Source organism: Hippopotamus amphibius, chromosome 5 (assembly GCF_030028045.1).
Source record: "Hippopotamus amphibius kiboko isolate mHipAmp2 chromosome 5, mHipAmp2.hap2, whole genome shotgun sequence".
In the NCBI taxonomy this organism is placed as follows: Eukaryota; Metazoa; Chordata; class Mammalia; order Artiodactyla; family Hippopotamidae; genus Hippopotamus; species Hippopotamus amphibius.
Window position 1 is genome coordinate 112,991,524 of NC_080190.1, and position 16,987 is coordinate 113,008,510.

A 16,987-nucleotide genomic window follows, 5' to 3' on the forward strand; every position below is an offset into this window, starting at 1 on the left:
CCAGTAGTTAATAAGGCAGGCATGGGAACCAGTCTGCCTGGGGTTGAACTTCACCTCTGCCACTAACCAGTGGTGTGATCTTGAGCAAGTTAGTAGCCACCTGTGCACACATAAGTTGACTGTAGGATGAAGGAGTTGATAGGTAGAAAGCACTCACATGTAATAAGTGCTCAGTGAGTGTTTGTCGTTAAAATAAAATAATAGCTTAATCCAAAATACAGATGGGGAAAATGAGGTAAATTTCCCATACTTTGGCAGACAGATCTCTGTGGTATGTGGCCTTTTGGTACCCTGAAGATCACCTCATGTGTGTGGCTGCATCCTTCCCTGCCTCAGCTTAAGGGAATTTTAACATTTTTTTAAAATTTATTTTTCATTGAAGTATAGTTGATTTACAATGTTGTGTTAGTTTCTGGTTTACAGCAAAGTGATTGTTTTATATATATATATATAAATATATTCTTTTTCATTTTCTTTTCCATTATGGTCTATTACAGGATATTGAATCTAGTTCCCTGTGCTCTATAGTAGGACCTTGTTGTTTATCCATTCTATATATACTAGTTTGCATCTGCTAATCCCAACTCCCAATTCATCCTTCCTCCACTTCCTCTCCTTCTTGGCAACCACAAGTCTGTTCTCTATGTCTGTGAGTCTATTTCTGTTTTGTAAATAAGTTCATTTGTGTCATATTTTAGATTCCATATATAAGTGGCATCATATGGTATTTGTCTTTCTCTTTCTGACTTACTTCACTTGGTATGATAATCTCTAGGTCCATTCATGTTGCTGCAAATGGCATTATTTCATTCTTTTTAATGGTTTAGTGATATTCCATTGTCTATATGTACCACATCTTCTTTACCTATTCATCTGTACTTGGAAATTTAGGTTGCTTCCATGTCTTGGCTATTGTGAATAGTGCTGCAGTGAACACTGGGGTGAATGAATCTTTTTTGAATTATAGTTTTTTCCGGACATATGCCCAGGATTGGGATTGCCGGATCATATGATAACTCTGTTTTTAGTTTTTTGAGGAAACTCCATACTGTTTTCCATAGTGGCTGCACCAATTTACATTCCCACCAACAGTGTAGGAGAAAGTGAACTTTTTTTTTTTACTGTTTAACCCAGTACATACAGACACACAGACACACACATACAGACACACACACACACACACACACACACACACACACATTGATTTCATGACCCCCATTTGTGCTGAGACCTGTAATCTGAAAAGCACTGGCTGAGGGGCAGCTCTGTATAAGCGAATACATTCAGTCCGGTCAATTTCCTCAAGTCTGAGTCATACAGGAAATGGCTTCTCTCTTCCAGGACACCTGATTCTTAGTTCATCTCCACAAAGCCAGGCCTTTAACATTTTTTCCCTAATATACATTGAAAGTCATTCATAGAATCAGAAGGGATCTTAGAGAGAGAGTCTGGCGTTATGGAAAATATATGGAACGGGGTGGGGGAAGACCCGACACGTGTGCTCGGGTTCTACCTCCTCCAGTATCATGAGTGGATCCGAGTCACTCCCTCAGTGTCTAAGTCTGCATCTTCCCATTTGCGAAATGAGAAGCCAAGGTCCCTTCCAGGTTTCTAACACTTAAACCTTGTAATTTCACAAACTTCAGGCATCAAAATTCAAATTTAATGGAACTATATAAGTAAAGTGTTTTGGTTTTCTTTTTTGTAATTTCCAAGCCCTAACTTCAAATATTTTGCCATCAGTTATTTAAGCTATTTGGATTTGGGCAAAAGTGAATTAATTGTCTTGCTAGTGTGAACTTGACCATCTGCCAGGTAAATGAGAAAACTTTCCTTCAAGGGTCATATTGGTTCATCCTTCAAGAAGACATATCAGGCATTTGAGAAAGATACTGTACTCATCTTTTCTTGTGGATTAAGAAGAGGGCAAGGGAATGGACTTTGCCTTTTAATTTCCTTAATACCTTAGGGGTAGGAACAATGTCTTTTAAAATATATTTCTTCAGACATCAGTAAAGGGCCTGCTTGCCCTGGGACACAGCTTTATAGAGGCAAGTACAAACAGTACAGCCTGAAGAGTCAATCCTTTATTTGAAGGACTCTTGCCATTACCTGGCATTTAAGTGGTATTACTTTTAAAACCCAGCAGAGAAATATGTGGAATCTGAAAAAAAGGGTACAGATGAACTTACTTATAAAACAGAAACAGAGTCAGAGATGTAGAAAACAAACTTAAGGTTACCAGGGGGTAAGAGGGGAGGGATAAATTGGGAGATTTGGGGTTAACATATATACACTACTATATACAAAATAGATGACTAAAAAGGACCTACTATATAGCACAGGGAACTCTACTCAATACTCTATAATGGTCTATATGGAAAAGAATCTAAAACAGAATGGATATATGTATATATATAACTGATTCACTTTGCTGTACACCTGAAACTAACACAACAGTGTAAATCAATTATATGCCAATAAAAATTTAAAAAAAATTAAAAGAAAACCCAAAACACTGCTCCTCCCCCCCCCAAAAAAAAGCCCAGCAGAGAAATAGACTTAAAAAGACCATTTAATACAAATGGCTAATAAGCACATGAAAAGATGCTCAACCTCATTAGTCAACAGGGAAATGCAAAACAAAACCACAAGGAGACATCACTTCACATCCACTAAGATGACTAGTATCAAAAAGACAGACAATAACAAGTATTGGTGAGGATGTGGAGAAATTGAACTCCCATACACTGCAGATGGAAATGTAAATGGTGCAGCCTTACTGGAAAACAGTCTGACAGTTCCTCAAAAGGTTAAACATGGAGTTATAGTATGACCCAGCAATTCCACTTCTAGGTACATACCTAAGAGAAATGAAAACATATGCACACAAAAACTTGTACATAAATGCTCATCATAGCATTATTCTCAATAACCAAAAGGTGGAAACAACCCAAATGTCCATTAGTTGATAAATACATAAATAAAATGTGGTAGACCCATACAACGGAATATTATTTGGCAATAAATAGAACTAAAGTACTGATGCATGCTACATGATGACTGGATCTTGAAATCATTATGCTATGTGAAAGAAGCCAGTCACAAAAGACTACAAATCGTATGATTCCATTTGTGTAAGTGCCCAGAATAGGCAAATCTAGAGCGAGTAGATCAGTGGTTGCATAGGGCTGGCAAGGGAGAGGGAGAGATTGGAGGGTAATGGCTAAGGGATACAGTTTCTTTTATAGGTAATGAAAATGTTCTAAAATGGGTTGTGATGATGGATGCACAACTCTTTTGACTATACTAAAAAACACCAAATTGCACGTTTTAAACCGGCCAATTGTATGAAATGTGAATTACATCTCAATAAAGCTGTTATTTTAAAAAGTCATCAAAATATTGAAAACATAAGAAAATAGCACTGCATGATAATGTCCAACACTAGCATTTTCAACTTCTCTTGCTACCCCTTGACCAGTCTCAGATTATCCCCTTTTGATACTTCCTCCTCTGTAAGACAGCAATAACCACAGCAAACCAGTCTACCCTCTTTCCTCCTTATAGAAACCTGACAAGACCAAACACTTCTGTGTCTTGGATTCACGCTGTGATTCTTTTCCCCCCTTATGAGACACATGCTTTAAAAGCTGGAGGCATTACTGTGAAAACCAAAGGTTTTAGGGCCCATCTAAGAGGACATTTTGCAGGAACAATCATTTAGCATTTGTGTAATCCTATATCTGTGGTGGAGGAAAACAAGATTAAAAGCTCCATTCTTGAAGCCAAGAGTAATGTGCATAAGATAAAGGGTGCAGAAAATGTTCCAGAGAACATTATTCCCCTTGGAGAGTTGCATTTATTCAGGGAAAGTTACCAGGGAGAGGAGCAGGTCATACATGTAAGACAATATGCACTCAGGAGGGGCAGAAGTCACAATAAAAGCCAGATTCCTAGGAGGGCCCATTCTGTAGTCACTTTGCAAGGCCACTGGTAATCATAGCAGGTTCCAGTCAGGGAGCTTATAGAAATAGTGACAACTATTTTGAAACCTCATATACTGCCCATCTTGTTTCCAAGTCTTTTCTTGGTAAGCTTCATTTTACTAAAGGGCTATGAGTGCAGTGTTAAGCTCTAGAGTAAAGCAAATTCGTGCAGCCAGTTTAGCTCTGCAAAGTGGGAGTATTCCTGCTCAGTGCCTGGGCCTTAACACTTTAAAAATGCAGTTAAGGAAAATAATCTAACAACTTCAGTAAAAAAAAAAAAAGGCTAATTGCATATCAGAAAGTAAAGCCTTAAAGTTACTCCCTGATCTAAGCATTTTTTTTTCTTGTAAAAGGACTCTTCTTTCTATAAAATTAGTGTAGTGCTTTTTTTTTTTTTTTTTTTTTTTACAGTTAACAGACAATAAACTGCATATATTTAGAGTGTACAATTTGGTATCCCAATCTCCCAATTCATTCCCCCCCAACCCTCCCTGCTTTCCCCACTTGGTGTCCATATGTTTGTTCTCTACATCTGTGTCTATGTTTCTGCTTTGCAAACCGGTTGATTTGTACCATTTTTCTATAGTCTGCCTATATGTGTTAATATTCGATATTTGTTTTCCTCTTTCTGACTCACTTCACTCCATATGACAGTCTCTAGGTCCTTTTTTAATGGACTTGATTATGGTCTTCTTTTAAGACATATCTAAAATTATAGTATACATTTCATAAAATATTATTGGGCCAGTGCAATTTAATTTGGTGAATCTTTTTAACATGTTTAAAAACATGTTCTAATTTTTAACAATGGGAACGATGTGATTTTGAAATGTAACAACACGTGGACATGTATGTGTCATCTTGCTTTCTGCTCGTTCAAAGCACTGTGTGTATATTATGACTACTTATGCATGTAGAAAGGTAATGAAACTAGTAAAATTTTCAGTTTCAACACTAAGGCTAAACAGATAAGGTTTAACAACTTTTCCAATATAACTTTAAATGTCAGAGACTGAACTCCATTTTAACTTTAAAGGTTACTCTTTAAAGATCAGCTAAGATTCCCTTTTCTTGATGGGCCTGGTGGAAAGACCCATCCCTGTGGCTTGACAGACCTGAGTTAATATCCCTCGCGTACCACTTATTAGCATATAACCTTGGGCAAGTTACAAAACCATTTTGAGCTTCAGTTTCCTCATTGCAAAATACATGGTTGGGAGAATTAAATAATATACACACAGGGCCTGAAAATCCTGTTTTTCATTGACTGAATCTCCCTTCCAAGGTTACTGCACTTTGATAATTGGGTCAAACCCAGTCTTGTTTTTTCACTTTGATTAATGAAATCCTCTAATGTTAAAAAAAATTTTTTTTTTTGTTCTTCTTTACCCTTTGGTCTATTTACTGCCTGTCGTCTTGCCCTGTGTTTTCCACTTCACCTACCCACCTCCATCTCCAGGCAGACACTTTGCCATGCCTTCCCTGGTTCCGGTCATTTTAACTGGTTGCAACCAGCCATTGCTAGCGCTTGCCATTTTTTTTTTTTTTTTACACTTTAAATACATGCAGTTTATTGTATGTCAATTGTATCTCAATAAAAGTTCTTAAAGAAAAAAATAAATAAGTTTTTTTAAAAGCAGTTTTTCTAACTTTAGTTTCAGATATTATATTAAACGTTTCTTATTTTCATAGTCCATTCTTTACAAAGAAGATAAAAGATTTCTGAAGTCCACCTTTGGATTCTTTTTGGATCCACTCTGACTAAGCAACATTTTTAGTTAAGAGAAGTATTTCTTTGTTTTGCTCACATTATTTGAGGAGCAAATGGGTGTTGACTGTCCAGATGTAGGTGTTCTGAAAATCAGTGGTGGGCTCTTGCCTTTGGAACCAGACATATCATGATTTAGCTTTGAAGATCTTAGAGTCTTTCTCTTTGGGGTCTTCAGGCTGAGTTTACTCGCAGGAGTGGTAGGATTGCTCTTCAATGCTGATAGAAAGCTTCTACTTTTACCACGATGTTTAACTGTTCTGCTGTATGTTTTGCAAGTAATCAACAATACACTTTTGGAGTCTTTGTACTTTTTCAAAATTTTTGCTTCTTTAAAACTGGGTTTATAATTTCTTGCTTCTCGACTAAGAAGTTTCTATATTTTGGGTGTCAGTTTGGGTTTGGGTGTGAGGTGCACTCGAGACTTATCGTGAACCAGCAACTGGAAACAGTATGGACACGTTCCTTCAAAAGTGCTGTTATCATCATGTGACGAACTGTAGGCCCAGAGGAGATAGCGGGCCTGGCCCCGGCAGCTGTCTTGTAATTTCCGCAGCGCATCCTCAAGGGAGTGCTTCTGCCTCACCGCCACCGCCACCTCCATGCCGCTGAGGTCTGCTGGCAAAAGAAGACTCCAGCACCTGCCACTGTAACATTTTTGTCTCTTTGGGAGAGCTGACCCCTGGCCTCCTCTTCTAGCCGTCAAGTTCTACCCTCCACTCGTAATGGACTTCTTCCAGGTCCTGGAAAGTCTAACTTCTGGAAGCCAAGACCACCATACACTCTCTTAAATCTGAGTCTTCCACAGATTCTTCCCTTTGCCTGGACTGTTCTGCCCCTTTCTATTTAACTGGCCAACTCCCACTCTTCCTTCAGGTCTCACCTTAATAACCTATCATCTGGAAGGCCTTCTCCGACCCCCTAGATCAGGTTCCATCTTGTATCTAAAAGCTCTCGCACATTCCACCATGCATATCACAGACCTGTTAAATGTCTGACTTCCCCAGGAGGCTGTAAGCTCCTTAAAGGCATTGATTGTATAGTCCCAGAGCCCAGCACAAAATCTGCACATAATAAGTGCTCAATAAGTATTTATTGAACAAATGAGTAAAAGAATGAATGAAAAAAGATTCCATTTCTCAATAAATACACATCGGCCCTTGCACTAAGTGCAAGCGAATGAGTAGGCATATTAAAGAGAATCACAGTCTTTCTATCCATAGAGTTTACTTCTGTGTTTCCATATGTTTCTATAGTGGGGGAGGGGAGGCAGGCTCCTTTGTTGAATCTCACTCACTCTGTGATATTAATAAGTTGATCAAGTAAGATAAGCTATAATGCTGATTCTGGGAACAAGGGAAGAAATGTTGTTACTAGCAAAATATTCCAGCTGTTGGCTTCCCCCTGAAACAGGAATATTTAGAATATTCCTTTCAGAATTTAAAAAAATTGTTGCATTGTACAATGTTCTGTAACTGTACCCGGCTATCTCATATCATCTGCAGTTTTAGAACCAAGAAAAATGATTTCTGAATAGAGGAACTCCTGATTTTTTTTTTCAAGTGACAATAATTCTTAAACTATCTCCAGATAGTATGTAGAAACTGATGGAAACATTTTGTCCCATCAGCACAGAAAGCCAAATCAGATAATTCAAACCTCTACATTTTCAGACAATTGGCTCCTTCAAGCTCTTTTCAGTGAGGCCCACATTGGTTCTGTTCAACCTGTTCTCAGGGTTTCTGTGGTTCTTGTTGCTGCTGGCCTTACCTGGATGCTATCTAGATCTGCACCATCCAGTGTGGTGGCCGCTAGCCACACATGGCTACTGAGGACTTCAAATATGATGAGTCCAAATTGGGGTCTATTGTGAGTGTAAAGTATACACTAGATTTCAGACACTTAGTATAAAAATAGAGAATAGAAAATATTAATAATTTTTGTATTGTTCACACATCGAAATATGTTAGATATATTGGGCTAAAGAAAATATACTATTAATGTTAATTTCATTTGTTCATTTTTACTTTTTTGATGTGGCTACAAGAAAATTGAGAATGTGGCTTGCATTATTATGTCTCCATTTGACAGTGCTGGTCTAGATTCCTGGACAGTTAGTTCAATGGTTCTGGAGAGCAAACTGACCCACTGTCTTCTTAGTTGCGTCCAAAAATTAGTTATGCTAGTCCCTAGAGATGCAGAGACAAGACAGATCATGGATGTGCTTTTGTGGAACTTCTCATCTAATCTAGTGGGGAGCTATGGATACATAACTGTGTAATTTTAAAATCATGGAAAGTTGAACAAAGAATATGGAAAGATGATATTGGGACACAGAAGAGAGGCAGATAACTGGTGTGGGATGGGGCCATGAGAGGCTAGGAAAGGCTTCTTTGGGGAGGGGTTGTCTCAGCTGACTGCTGATAGAGAGGAAGGGCCAGAAGCCTGAAACATCATGGTGTGTTGCCAATTTTGATGACAATTTTGGTGAAACCAAAAGCAGTAGTCTGGAGTTGCTGGAATGTAATGATGCAGGGAGAAGTGGGTCATGGAGGTGGAGAGACAGTCCAGTCTTAAAGAGCTCTGTATGCAAAACCGAATTGCAATGGTAGATAGATTACCTAGGTCCTTCTACTCCACCATCTTCTCTCCCATCTGGCATATTACCTAGGAAGCTATGGTGGAGAATAGATTTTAATCTTAACGAAGGTAGCTGTATGATAAGGCTCCAACTGCTTCCAGTTGCCTTGGTGTGAGAGCAATTCAAGATGGACAAAGGGTGACCTCTGAAAGGCACTAGAGGGACCACTGAAAGGCACTGCTCTAGAGGGACTAGTGAATGGGGCTGAGAGGGATTGGTGAGTCCCTACTGGAAAGGCCTCCTGCACTGAAAGGGGCAGGGGGCACATCCCCTTGCATGCAAGTGGACACAAAATACATTTTCATTGGCTTGAGATGACTCCTTGTTGAGTGGCCTTCCCTTTCTCAATTCTGTCCTTAGCTTCTCTGGGTTATTGCACTTAGATTTAATGTTTATTTTATCATCTTAGGGCCTCTAGCCCTACCTATGGACCTTGTTCCCTCCTGCCACAGTGGCTTTGCACGTGCTAATCTCTCTGCTTGGAATACTCTTCCTTCCTCTACTTCCTCCTACTTCTCCTCCAGTGTCAGTTTAATGATCCCCCCTTTGGGAAGCTTGCTCTGATAACTCGGGGTTGCCTGACATCCATGCTCTTCATGGCACCTGTCACAGTTACACTGACTCATTCTCTGCTTCAGTTGGTCTCACTGTCTATACCACAGGCATGAAGAGAGCAGGCATCCTTTATGTTTCTGCTCACCAGGTTCTTAGAACAGTGCTTGGTATCTTGCTAACGAATGAATTCTAACTCTTCAAGGCACTGTAAAAATCTGAAAAAATACTGGTCTAGGGTCAATCTTTATAAAACACCACAATCCTTAGGCTGAAAATGAATGACAAAAGCTAAATTTTAAGTAGTTTTCTCCTAACTCTTAAAAAATACAATGGACGTTGGAATATTATCTGAGTTATATTTGCCCAGTATGTGTGGAGGAACATAAGATTTTACTCTTTTTGATTTTGTTTTTCCTGTTTAGGAAAAAATGCATAATATTCAAAAAGTAGTGGGCTTCCCTGGTGGCTCAGTGGTTAAGAATCTGCCTGCCAATGCAGGGGACATGGGTAATAAAGTGACAGTGACAGTGTAATAAAGTGCTAAATAGTATAGTGCAGACACTTTATCATTTATTGTCCTATCACTAATCATTTCAGATGGTACCTCTTATCTCTCCTAACTAGACATACTATAACCCTGTCATGCCCAAACTTTAGGGCTAAGCATGTAGGAGGAGATCCCTATGTACGAGAAGATATAATGCAATAATGCTGAGAATGTCCTATGTTTAGATGTTAGTAGAAATGAGGGCAGGTGGAATTGTCTGTAGTTCACTTTTGAAGATGTTGTACCTCATTCCATGAAAGGATCAGTATGTTCATGTGTTTTATATACTTTCCTGCATTAGCTTTAGCTTCTGGTAAGATTATCAAGTTTGGTGATCATTAATGCTTTTTATGGGATATACTTCAGAATCGGTGTCTGAGAACCATGTGTTTGGTACTGCCAATCACCATGGAGAGCTATTCATTGCAGACATATATTAGAGAATGATGAAGGGAGCTGTATGGGACACTGCCACCAACACTGGATTCCTAATCAAATGACCATCAAAACTGTACAAGATCTAATGACTGTAAAAGAAGGAATCTTTAAGATTGATATTCATACAGAAGTCCTGCTTTATATTTTAATTATACACACACACACACACACACAAGAAGAAGTGATTTCAATAATTAGCCTCTCCAAATTTATGCCATGTGTTAACTTTCTGCATCTCATTCATACAGGGTTGTAAAACTATTCCATTAAAATTTCTCCTCTGGCACTCACACACGAACTGGAGTGTGAGATTTATAGGACTGTGCGGAGATTATTGTACATCATAAATTCTCCATCAAATAATTTCTTTTTATAAAGCAGAATTTGAGTTTTGCACCAGAAAGCACTCAACTGGTTCCTCTGGGTAAAGAGAATTTTTGCAATTTATCAAATCTAAATGGCAAAAGCAATCTTAATATATACAGCCTTTAGATTATGCAGAATTAGATAGATACACAACCATAGCTGAAAATCTGCTAGCATTGTATTTAACATTCACTTAATGAACGTTTGTCTGATGTCTACTAGGTGTCACAACGGTACTAGACGTTGGGATACAGAGACAGACTAGGTATGGTCCCTGTCCTCAAGATGCATAGGATTCTGTTTGACGCAGCCCTGGATGTCGGAGACAATGAGACATTATCATACAGAGGTGATTTCATTTGATTCTGGACACATAGCATTGTTGGATGTTAGGCTGCAGATTCCAAGTCTCATGTTTCTTTTCTTTAAAAGCATATTTTTTAAATTGAAGTATAGTTGATTTACAATAGTGTGTTAGTTTTAGGTGTACAGCAAAGTGATTCAATTATACATATACATATATCCATTCTTTTTCAGATTCTTTCCCTGTATGGGCTATTAGAAGATATTGAGTATAGTTCCCTGTGCTATACAGTAGGTCCTTGTTGTTTATTTATTTTGTATATAGTAGTGTATATCTGTTAATACCAAACTCCTAATTTATCCCTTTCCCCTTTTCCCCTTTGGTAATCATAAGTTTGTTTTCTATGTCTGTGAGTCTATTTCTGTTTTGTAAATATGTTTTTTTCTATCCGTTTTTATATTCCACAAATAAGTGATATCATATGATAATTGTCTTTCTCTGTCTGATTTATCTCATTTAGTATGATAATCTCTAGGTTCACCCATGTTGCTGCAAATGGCATTATTTCATTCTTTTTTATGGCTGAGTAATATTCCATTGTATATATATACACCACTTCTTTATGCATTCATCTGTTGATGGACATTTAGTTTGCTTCCATGTCTTGGCTATTATAAATAGTGCTTCTATGAGCATAGAGGTGCCATATGTTTTTGAATTAGAGTTTTGCCTGGATATATGCCCAGAAGTGGGATTGTTGGATCATGTGGCAACTCTATTTTTAGTATTCTAAAGGAATCTCCATATTGTTTTCCATAATGGCTGCACCAATTTACATTCCCACCAACAGTGTAGGAGGGTTCCCTTTTCTCCAAACCCTCTCCAGAATTTATTATTTGTGGCAAAGTCTCAGTTTTTGGAATACTGCTCCCCAAACCTTATGTTGCACTGTGGTGGTAATAGAAAGACAAAGATGTCTTGTGCTATTGAAGAACTATTGAAAAATGGAGACTAGCAGAGTTCCTGTTTTTAAAAAGCATTTTTGGCTAGCTCTTCTTCAAAGCAATAAAGAGATTTAAGTTTCTCACTCTAAATGTCTATAAATTTTCATTGGAGAGGGGATTTTAAAGACTAAGCAGAATGCTGGTTTATATGATCTATTTTAAATGATGATTGACAGACTAAGTAAGAGAGCTTGTATTCAGGAAAAATGGATTTTATAGTCATATAATATTTGTGCTTAGAATTATAAAGGTTAGTAGAGCTAATCCCAATGAAACTGAAAGGAATTGTGATTTACATATTGTAAAGTAAAGAATTACAAGACTGGCGAAGGAAAATCCTCTTTTTTGAGGCTAAGAAAAAGAATAATTAACAATTAGCTGGGCCTTAAAATAAATAATGTATGTGCATATGTGTGTGTTGTGGGTGTACATTAAATAATGTCAAAGATGATGAAAATACTGAAGAGTAAAACAAGAATATTAGTCATAAAAGTAAAAAAGGTGTAATGATTTTGTGATGTTAGGTTTTTAATTTCAATTTTTTTGGATATTTTAGTGAAAACATTTTCAGCTTCTTGAGGGTAGAAATGGGGTTCTTTTTTAATACCATATCCCCAGCATTTAACATAGTTGCCAACTCTTCATAAGTTTTCAATAAATGATTGTTGAATGAATAGGCAGATGAATCAACTAATATATCGAATAATAAACTTTTAGAGAAAGTAAATGAAACTAGCATTATTTACACTGATTTTATGTCAAATCTTGCTTTGTTTTAGGTGCTTTACATAGTAAGTCACAGATCAGTCCTTTAAGGCAGTGCTACTCAAAGCATGGTCCGTGGGCCCAGCTCACCTGCAAATTATCACTAATCTGTGACAAGATAAGCACAGTACAGAAACTGAGAGTAAGCACTGAAAAATTTTTTACAGCAATTTGACACTGCCAAAACAGCCAAGAGAATGATCTTTATCCTTATTTTTTATTGTTTTTGTTTTTACAAAAGTATTGGTCCATAACAAATTGGAAACTACAAAGAAAGAAAGATAGGAAAGAAGAAAAAAATTAGAAACTGGTCCTTCAGCAGGGAATTTGAAAAGCACTGCTCTGAAGTATGTACTAGAATCCCCATTTGACTGATAAGGAAACCGAGGCTGATAAATCAAGTAGCCAGTAAGGGCTGGGGTTGTCGGAGCCAAAAGCTCCCATCCCTTTCATATTTGGAAAACAGATAAATCTCCTAGTTAAGGGCTTGATTTTATGACCTATTTTTACTGATAAAATGAAGACAGAAAGCATCTGGTTATTTTGCTATATTCCAAATGCAAATTGAGCCTCACTGGTATAAATAACAGCCTCCCCAGCAGCAGCAATATTTAGGATTCATGCCAGATACAGTGGAATGCAGGAAGAAACACACATATGAAATAAATGGAAAGGCGGATGCTTTAAGCAAGGGGGCAGGCCTGGTTTGTGATGTATGATAAGAATGTATATCAAGGGAGAGGGAATCTAATTTACTTCCCACAGGGATCTCTGTTCTACCCTAGCTCTCCTGCTGAAGCAAATATCACGGAGGGTCAGTCTGTTTATAGTGAGTTGGGGATTTGAGAGGGCTAGCTGGACTTCATGGGGAAAACATTCATCCACTGATGCCCTCAACCAACTCTTTGCCTGGAATATCCAATGCGAATGTGGCAAACATATTGTTCGTTGTTTTGTGCCTCGCCTTATTTGGACGATCACTTTTATTTTGCATTTTCTTCAGTTTTGGCATAGAGAAATCCTAGTGACTTCCAAGGAAACCAGGGACTCCTAGGTTGGTAGCGTCGGATGATTTCATTTGATAAAATGAAATTAAAATTTCATATTTTACATATTTAAAGTGATCTCTTACCCTTGCAAAAGGAAATACAGAATCTTGATGCAAGAATACTGAATTTATGAACATGTTAATATATATGTAGGAAATTAAACAGTTAAAATAGCAATCAAGGGCTGGAAACTGTAAAGCAGCTTGTTTGCAGAAACATCGCACAATCCTAGGGATGAGGCTGAAAGATGCCTGCAAAGCTGGCATCCTAAGAGGTCCCATGTTCAAGCAGAGGCTGAAAGGCCACTCGGGGGCAATGCTGCAAAGGGCGCGGGGTGGGGGTGGGAAGGGGGGGAAGGGGAGCGTGTGGCCATCGCAAGAGAATATTGAAGGTTGCTTCTAACTCCAATCTCTTCCTGAGAGAGATGATTTTCTGGAGTGGAATTCTAATCCAGATTATGGAATCATTTCAGATTTTAATGCTGGAGCGTTTCCAAACTCAGTTCAAGGATTACTTCTTACCTTTCCTAGCCTGCTCCAGGCAAAGTGAAAGGCACATTTTGTTAAATAGCACCTGTAGGAATCATTGGACATTTTGGGGGTATGTTTTTGCTTTTTCCTTATTAGGTTATAATTTCCTCAAAGGCACAGATGGTGTCTTATTCATTTTTCTATTGTCATGCCTCACATGTTACATAGCAAGGCACATAGTTGGTGTTCAAAAGATGTTTGCTGAATGGAGGTGGAATCTGAGATTTTCTAAAAAACAGGAGAGACAACTCATTTAAACCAGTTTTCTGCCATTAGATGATATTAAATCATTTAATTAAAAAAGTAAAATGACTCTGCAGAAGTATGGAAAATATTTACTATAGTATCTAGAGAAAAATAGAATCAAAATATGATGTAAATCATAATTTACCTAAGAAATATATAAGTAATAAGAAGAGTAGGTGGAATCAGGCAAAATGGAAAATAATTGTATTTGGATGATAAGCATCTTATTGTAAAAGATCATTTTTTACTATTATTATCTAGATAATATAGTGTTTTATATGTAACAATATAGTAAATATATAGCATATACACAATATATTTTCATATAGTTTTATATATAAAATTACCTCTCTAAATATATAAATTATATATAGTTATATATTTATTACATTTAAAATATATTATATAATATATAATAAATTATATATAAATAGATTATTTTATATACATGAAAACAGATAAATATATGTAAAATAACATATTGTTTTAATTTGTTGCCTTAAATGGTTTATTACGTTAGGTTACTTTTTAATAAAAACTAAAAAAAATTTTAGGATAATGCTGAAAATAAGTTTGATTACTCAGAAAATTATTTTTGTCTAATTTAAAAAAAAATCACAGTCTTTTAGAGCTAATGCCAATAAGCAAAAAAAAAAAGTTTGGGGGGGTATTGTTTATTCAACATCCAAAATTCATGTTTGCTTCAAATATTTGGAAATTTCATGTGAATCGAGAATTTTTTTTCTTTGACTAAAATCTTAGAAAAATTATGAAATTATGAAAAATTATGTATGAAATTTTGTTCATTTTATATATTATTATCCATTTTACTGTATATGTAGACTTATAGTATATATTATAATTTAGATCTGAAAATTTTAAGGTGAAGTTACCCTACCATAAAATAGCTATAATACCTACAACATTTACTCTGAAGTAATTAGTTGTCATTAACTTGTATTAACTCATATGTTGAAAGAGTACCTTTCCTAAAGATAATATTAATATCATAAAACCTACTTAATATAATTTAAAGAGGGGAGACCAGTATGAATGTACAAATCAAAACCCATAAATAGTTCTAAAGAAATATAGCTGCATTGTTTAAACATCAATCCAGACCCAAACTTTGCTAATAAAACATTTTACAGTGTTGGTTCGTTCTTGGTAAATTACTTCTTTAATAAATAAATTGAAAAAAAAAAAAGCTTTGAACTTAGCATAACAAATGTTTTAAAGTGCCTGAAAGTATTTGTTTTTCAAGGTCTGTAACATTTCCCCTTACTGTGGGATTGCTATGAGATTAATTGCTATAGGATTAGTAGATCTTGCTATGCTGTAAATTACCTCAACAACATTAATTGACTAGCTAGTGAGATAATACATCTTAAACTTTAAGGTTTTATTGTCTAAAAATCATGGTTTTGTAGTCAATGAGCAGAGGCACAAGAACCCCCGGTGGAGTGAGGTACCTCTGGGGGGCTACTTGCCAAGAAGCACCAGGTACCATGAAGGATGTGGCTGCTCTGAGAAAGACCCATACACCTCCAGAGGCTCTTTTTTTTTTTTTTTAGATTTTTCTTTAATTAATTAATTTATTTTATTGGCTGTGTTGGGTCTTTTTTGCTGTGCGTGGGCTTTCTTTTTTTTTAGTTGCGGTGAGTGGGGGCTACTCTTCGTTGTGGTGCACAGGCGCCTCATTGCCGTGGCTTCTCCTGTTGCGGAGCACGGGCTCCAGGTGCGTGGGCTTCAGTAGTTGCAGCACATGGGCTCAACAGTTGTGGCTCACAGGCTCTAAAGCGCAGGCTCAGTAGTTGCGGCTCATGGGCTTAGTTGCTCCGTGGCATGTGGGATCTTCCTGGAGCAGGGATCAAACCCGTGTCCCCTGCATTGGCAGGCGGATTCTCAACCACTGCGCCACCTCAGAAGCCCTCAGGAGGCTCTTTTGATGGTAGGAAAGGGCAGCTACAGGGTGGTGTTCTCAAGAGCTGCAGCCCAGAGGTTACTTAGCAGTAAAGATTTCTCTGGTTCCAAGAGTACCATGTATGTATGATTCTAAATACATTGAATGGATAAAGCTGGGCTCAAACTCCTGTTCATAGACTTAGAAGCCACCATGTTCCAACCTTGGATGGTAGTGCCCACGGTGGATATTTTACTAAGGTCCACTTGAATATGAAGTACAGAAAGAGAGAGTAGTTGATGATGCTTTGGGCAGTGAATGTAGAATAAAGTGATAAACAGGCCACAGAGTAGGTTCAGATTTCTTGGCATAGGGTAGCCATTTGTGAAAAGGACACCCTAACTTGTAAAATTTCTAGGAAACAATGAAAATTTCCAGAAGAAGGCGTTAACTGAGGTTGACACTACCCCTTGCAACAAGGATCTCTCTGCTGCGGGGTCACAGTAACAGGTGTACCATCCCTCTTGCGAAATACCTCCATTTTTAAATTTTTTTTTCCAAATAAGCATATCCAGCTTTTTCAGTGTCATTCTTTAATGACACTGTTACTATTTGTCATTGTTATTTCACTTATTATAAGTGAACATGGGCTTGTTTTGAAATAAGTTTACTTTGTCAACTGTAGCCAGTTTAAAGAAGCAAAATTATAAAAAAGCAAAATTATAGCTGCAATGTGACAATTTTGAATAATGCCTCTCTGGTGAAGTTTTTTGAACACTAGTTTCTGTTACTTCATTCACAGGCACTTGGCAGATTCAAGAGGAGACAAATAACGGCAGGAGACTGGAAGTGGAATAGATCTGGTGTTGATATTTTAGCTTA

General features: G+C 37.2%; 1 protein-coding gene and 1 pseudogene across 1 annotated transcript in view; both read right to left on the reverse strand.

Annotated features, from left to right (window-relative positions):
• Nucleotides 1-16,987, reverse strand: part of KCNB2 (potassium voltage-gated channel subfamily B member 2) — a 383,426-nt gene that overhangs the window by 78,417 nt on the left and 288,022 nt on the right. The gene's annotated exons all lie outside the window — the stretch shown is intronic.
• LOC130853322 (UPF0711 protein C18orf21 homolog) lies at nucleotides 5,690-6,361 on the reverse strand (annotated as a pseudogene).